This window comes from Anabrus simplex, chromosome 4 (genome assembly GCF_040414725.1).
Source record: "Anabrus simplex isolate iqAnaSimp1 chromosome 4, ASM4041472v1, whole genome shotgun sequence".
Taxonomy (NCBI): domain Eukaryota; kingdom Metazoa; phylum Arthropoda; class Insecta; order Orthoptera; family Tettigoniidae; genus Anabrus; species Anabrus simplex.
Window position 1 is genome coordinate 117,828,903 of NC_090268.1, and position 6,169 is coordinate 117,835,071.

Below are 6,169 nucleotides of genomic sequence, written 5' to 3' on the forward strand. Positions count from 1 at the left end.
TGGTTTTACAAGATTTTCCTGGTTATTTCCGACTAAGCTGGCTACCGCTCAGTCCACCATTACTTGCTTAAATTCTATTTTTGCTTCTTTTGGTCCATGCCAATACATTGTGTCTGATAATGCTAAGGCGTTTACATCAAATCTTTGTCGTAAATTCTGTTTTGACTTGTCCATCTCTCATGTGACGACTTCGGCTTATTACCCTCAACCATCTCTGGCTGAACGGGTTAATCGTAATCTCAGGTCCGCGCTTATTGCCTATCATCATGAAGATCATTCCAGGTGGGACACGTCCCTGCATTGGTTAGCTTTTGCTTTGAATTCGGCGGTTCATGAATCTCACAAGTTTACTCCAGCTTCTTTGATGTTCAAGTTCGTTCCCAACACGCCGCTCTCTAACCTCTGGTCTCTGAGTGACATTCTACCCGAGACAATAGATCCGGATAATATTAAAGATCTTTGGAAGAAGGCTAAAGCCAATCTTAAAGTCTCTCATGAAAAGGTTAGGGAAAGATATGATCGTGGACGGAGACCCACCCATTTGAAGGTAGGTGACCAGGTGATGGTCAAGAATTTTGTTCCCGCGGGCAAGCTTGCCCCCAGATTTCATGGGCCGTGTATTATTCTTGATTTCCTTACGCCGGTCACATTATTATTAAGCAATCCAGCCACCGAGAGGATATTTAGGGTTCACCTGTCACAGGTGAAACCGGTGTAATTTCTGTGTTAACTTGCTTCATATAATCTTGAAAGGAATATGAAGGTTATATTTTTTTGGGTTTTCACTTTTAAGGCATTCTGCCCCTGCTATAATATTTTGTTTTATATATGTAAGCTTTTTGTAAAACCTTCCCCGAACCGTTAAACTGCCATCCTGTCGTTGCCACGGCCATTACCACGCTCCCGTCTCCTGCTCCACTACACACAGTGGCTCGCACCTGAAATGAATTTCTGCACGCCGCTGGACCCTCAACCTCTCCACAATGAATGTACCCTACTATTATTCTGGTCCAACAAAAATTCTGCCGTCTAGCTTTAATGTTTCAGTGCCCCCGCAGCCGCGCGGCGCTGTGCCGCGACTGGGATAGAGGAAGGGCCCCCTCTACCCCAGCGAGGACGACATGTGTACGGCGAGCCGGAGCCCTCCTCCCGGCCAAGGCTGATGTGCGGCGCACGACCTGCTACTTGCCCGCAGCCTGTATATGTTCGCCGCGGGCGCGGCGTGCTTCAACACCACTGCTCCTCTCATAGTGCGGGCGAGCGGTATCTCAGGGTACTTGAGGGGCCCGGGCGGCCTCCTCTGAACGCAAGCAGAGGCGGCTGGTCTGGCCGTTAAAATCATCAACGTTTGAAGTACATATCCAGCTATATGGACATTCCAGTTCAACATTACTACCTTTTCTTGGATTTTTCTGCAATACCTGGTGGACTTAGAAAATTTTTCCTCAACTTTAAAAACTAAAGTTTTCCTTCTGAATTCAACTTCTACAAAACATAAAGACATTACTTCACCAGTTACTACAAAAATTTTGAAACTGAATCAAACCAAATTAAGAAAATTTTATAAATGCTTCTGCAATTAATCTCCATATCAACATCATAACTTGGACCTGGTTTTCAAACAAATTTCATGTGTCACCCCTGGAGGAACTTTTGGGGGGGGGGAGGTCATTACCGGGCGGTACACCTCCACGCCGCTAATTTAAAATTTGCGCCAGTTGAAACTCCTCTGCTGGAGGAAGTCTGAACTTTATCTACGGTATTAATTTTCAAGTTTCTCAGAAGATGTCACTACTTGGAAATTTTGGAGTTTTTGAACTGTGTCATTTTTGATGTATTTTTGTTTTACCTGTAGTAAGAAGTGTGAACTTTCTCTTCTAGAGGACACTACTGAAAAACTACAATGGTGCACCCTAGTGCGAAGTGAAAGAACTGTTTTTTGGAGAAATTTTTATTTCGAAAGTTTGTTTCTTGTCAAATTTCTTTCTGTTATTGTTTCAGTTGGCTGTATACCCCTCTCTTTCCCCTTGTTTTGTATTTAGCCAATCCCGAATTTCTTTATTTAATTTCTGACCAATCTGATGTATCTTCCCCCAACTTGAATATGCTGCTTATCCCTAACCAATAAAGTTTTGGTGGGAGGGTGTTCTCATTCCAAAAACGCCTCGAACTTTCCGCGAGAGTATATAAACTGCTGATTTTAGGGTCTCTGCGCCACTTCTGTTCCATCTTTTAGTGTGTAAAGTACATAGCAGGGGGCGGGAAGCGCCTCTTTCTTCGGCAGCAGTCAACAACAAGGTAATGGCCGATTAATAACTTCTTTCCTTGCTAGCTCAGCAGTTTAACTCTCGGGGCGGGTCCGAAGTTTTTCCATAATGTAACCTTCCTTAAAATGTAAAGACACTTAGTATCTATTCTATCTTTCAAACTGCATATCGGGATAGAGAGTGCTTAACCCTCTCGAGCTCCCACTCATATTGTTTTGAGGTGAACTTATTTTTTCTCAACCTATTCTTCTTTAACGTAATGTAAATTGTTCCTTTCTAAAGTCACCTCTTTAGTATGGGATTAGCCCTTGCATTAATGGCCTAGTGCCAAGTAGGTTTTAAACAAATGTATTAGGAGTGCAGGTCGCCTCCTCTCAATTGGTTATTTTTGAGGTCATGTAATTAACCTTTTTCTCACTTAATAGGCCTCAGTAGGTTGGGTATTTTGCCCCTGTGTCTATGTCCTTAGAGGACAACTTGAAGGTGGAGTTTGTTGTAGCCTTTGATAGGCTTAAAGTTGAGAGCGAGTGGCTCTTTTCTTGAAAATTGATGGTTGTATGCCTCGTGGAGGCTTTATGGCGTAATTTTGGAGCAAGTGCTCCTGGGCATGAATGGGGTTTTCTGCCCCTCTGTGGAAAACTTATTTTGGAGTAAAGTTGGGCTAATTGCCCTAGAAGTGTGAATTCGGGGCTCGAAGCCCAAATCCTGTAAATACTGTAATTGCACCTTTGTTGCCTTGCTACTCTGTACCTGCCATGCTTGTTATTTCTTAATTTTGAAAAGAAAATATAACCTTGTTAAATTTTAAATTCACTTTAATTTCGTAGCCTGAGACCTGTTCACCCCCCGCACCTTCTTTCACCTCTACCTACCACAAAAACACGGTAACAATAATAATAATATAATAAATATTTTGTTATTGTAAGGTTTTTCAAGTCATTTAAATTCAGCTGAGGCGGTTTTATTCAGAAATCCGTTATGTATCGTGATGTTTTATTGAATTGTATTCAGATTTTAGCCAAGTTGTGAGCACAGTCAGACGACGAGTTTTTGGATTTTTCTTGTCGTGCTGGTGCATGATTTGAATGCACGATTTATTTTGGGTGCATAGTTAAAATTTTGATAGTAGAATGTTGGCAGGCAATCATGTTTCTATATTCAGGTTAACGTGAGGAATCGTTGCTGACCAGCTCTAGTTTTGATATGTTGAAATATATGGCGAGTTATGGAATAGGAATGAAGGATCGAAGTATGTAAACAAATATGCAATAATATCCCTGATGATAATAATTATGAGATGGAAAGTAGAGTCTTGAGGACCATGTCGTGCATATCCAGTGAATGTCGTATTGTGCTTGTGAGAACGACAGAATGAACTTGTGCAGTTATTGAGCTCGTGTGGAATAGAACGATGATATACGTTGATATAAAATGCTACGTTGATAAAAATGAGATAAAAATAGGAATTGAAAATAATCAGCTCAAGAGATATGAGTTTTAAGTCTACGGTAGAATACGTATGATAATTATGTGCGGAAGTGTTAAGTACGCAAATACTACCAGGGATGATGTAATGCTCGGAGATATTCCAAATACGGGGCCGAGTTTGAAGCATGGAAACTGAGCGGGCTAGCAATGAATATTTTTGTAAATTATGTTGTGATCGTTGTGATGTGTATTTCCATTTTTGACATTTGGAATATAAGCCTTAGACATTTTGTCTTGTGTTATGTGATTGCCACCAAAGTGCACCTCAGCTTTTAAAAAGTTTGTTGTGACAGCGGATTTTGGATTGGGTTAATTGCGTATTTTTTAAAAAAATATGTAGGCGTCGATCACGTTTATTTCTGAGATTTTCGTTTTTCTTTTTATTTTCATTTATTGATGATTTGATTTACCGTGTTTTAAGCGTAGACGTTGAAGGTACGTGGATATCTGTTTTATTTTGTAAATTCAGTGTAGGTGTAGCTTAGATTAATTTTTTATTTTGACTTTTGTCTTTTGTTTCGGGCACTATGTGGACAGTGCTGTGTATATTTTGTAAATTAGAATTTCAAATGTTAGTTTAGTAGGACCACCTGGTATTCACAGTCAAATAAATTACAGCAGGTTCCTTACGCAGACATGAAGGCACAGTAAATAAATTATGTGCCACTACAAATTTAATTTATGCAAATGAACCGACCTTTGGTAATAGGTTGTGTGAATAATGCCACAAGTTGATTTAATGAGATGGAATCTGCCGCCATCAACAATAATATAACACAATTTGTTTATTTTTAGTAAAGTGTAAAAAGCGGCAAAATCAAATGATGTTAAAAGGCGAGTTCATTTGGTTAATGTAAATACTGAGGCATTTAGCTACTATTATTTTTGTATTGACTGTCCGGAACTATCACAGTAAGTTAATTTAAGGTGTATCATGGCAGAATAATTAATTTCTGAGAGTCAATTTCATTTTATTGAAACACAGCTTTTGTGATTTTGTTTCAACCACTAGATTAATCACGTGGCAAGGTGAAGAAATTAAAAGTGATAGTATTATTCAACGGAAAGTGTGCTCATGGTTCTTTCTTTCTTTCTTTCTTTTATTTAAACATTATTGTTAACAGTTGGTAACTTGTAAGATTAATAAGTCAAGAATAGTCAGTCTAAGATACCCATGAGTTGTCTCGGACTATTTTAATTAATTAACTAATTGATTATTTACATAATTCCATTATTTACAATTTTCAGTTTTGTTTGTAAATCTGAGACTTTTGTACGAATGGTGAGTCTCGTTTGGTAGACCACAGGTTTCTTTTATATAAGCGCCTGTCGGCGCAGAATTTGTTTATTCATGGTGTTCATTATTTTAATTTTGACCTACATTCAAATTTATTTGAGGCAGATTCTTGTAGGTAGATTTTTGAGTTTTTATTTATTTCGGTTATTCACTTTGTTTAATCCATTTCGTTTCACCACGTTTTAATTTTACTATATTTTTGTTTTTGCAACCTTTGTTAATAAATTACGTTCATTTAAATTCGATTCAGTCTTGGGTAAATTTATTTGTAGTTAGTTAGACCCATTGTTATTTTTATTTCCTCACCCCCATTTTGTTGCAGCCCTACAATCACGAGGAAAGCTGAGGGACGTTTCCACACCCAAGGAGAGAGAGTCTACGTGTGCGGTGAGTATTTCTGTTTTTATTTTTCAGTAGCAGCTGCAGCATCAATTTGTCAAGAGGAGCACCGCCACACATGCCTTGAAAAGGGCACAATAATAATGTCCGAGCCATGAGAAAATGGGTAAATAGAATGAAAAAGAAAATCGGTAGGTAAAGTCGGGACATAAATACCTCAGTATAGGCTGAAAATTATTTTATTCGCGCTGGGTGTAATGGTGGTTTAGTGGAAAGCCTAAAATTTTATTCTCAAACAATACCCTATCACTTACGTTTCATACAGATTTACCGTACCGACTATAATAGAATTCACGAATTTAGAGTTTCGTTGCTTAGTCATATCAACGCCAAGCATCGCTAACATGGAAATACTGCTCAGTCGTGTCAACTGGCAATGATGGCGGTTATGTCGTGAATGTCTTTAGATGATAAACTGCAAACATCGACAAGGAAAATCTGTGAAGATGATTATCAACGTGAGAAAAAATCCTAAAGGATCGATCGCTTCAAGAATAAGACAAGCGGAAGGAATAATGAAAGGAGGAAGAAAGACTCCCTTTACAATAGATGCGCTAATATCACAGAGCCGGAAGAAACCTAAAAATACCGAAAGCCCATAAAATTGATCAACAATAACATTACATGGTGTGCTCTGTCTCTTCTACAGCCACAATGAATTTTTCAAGGGAATTTGAAGGGAATGGTAAATATATTCTGAATATATTCCGATACATTC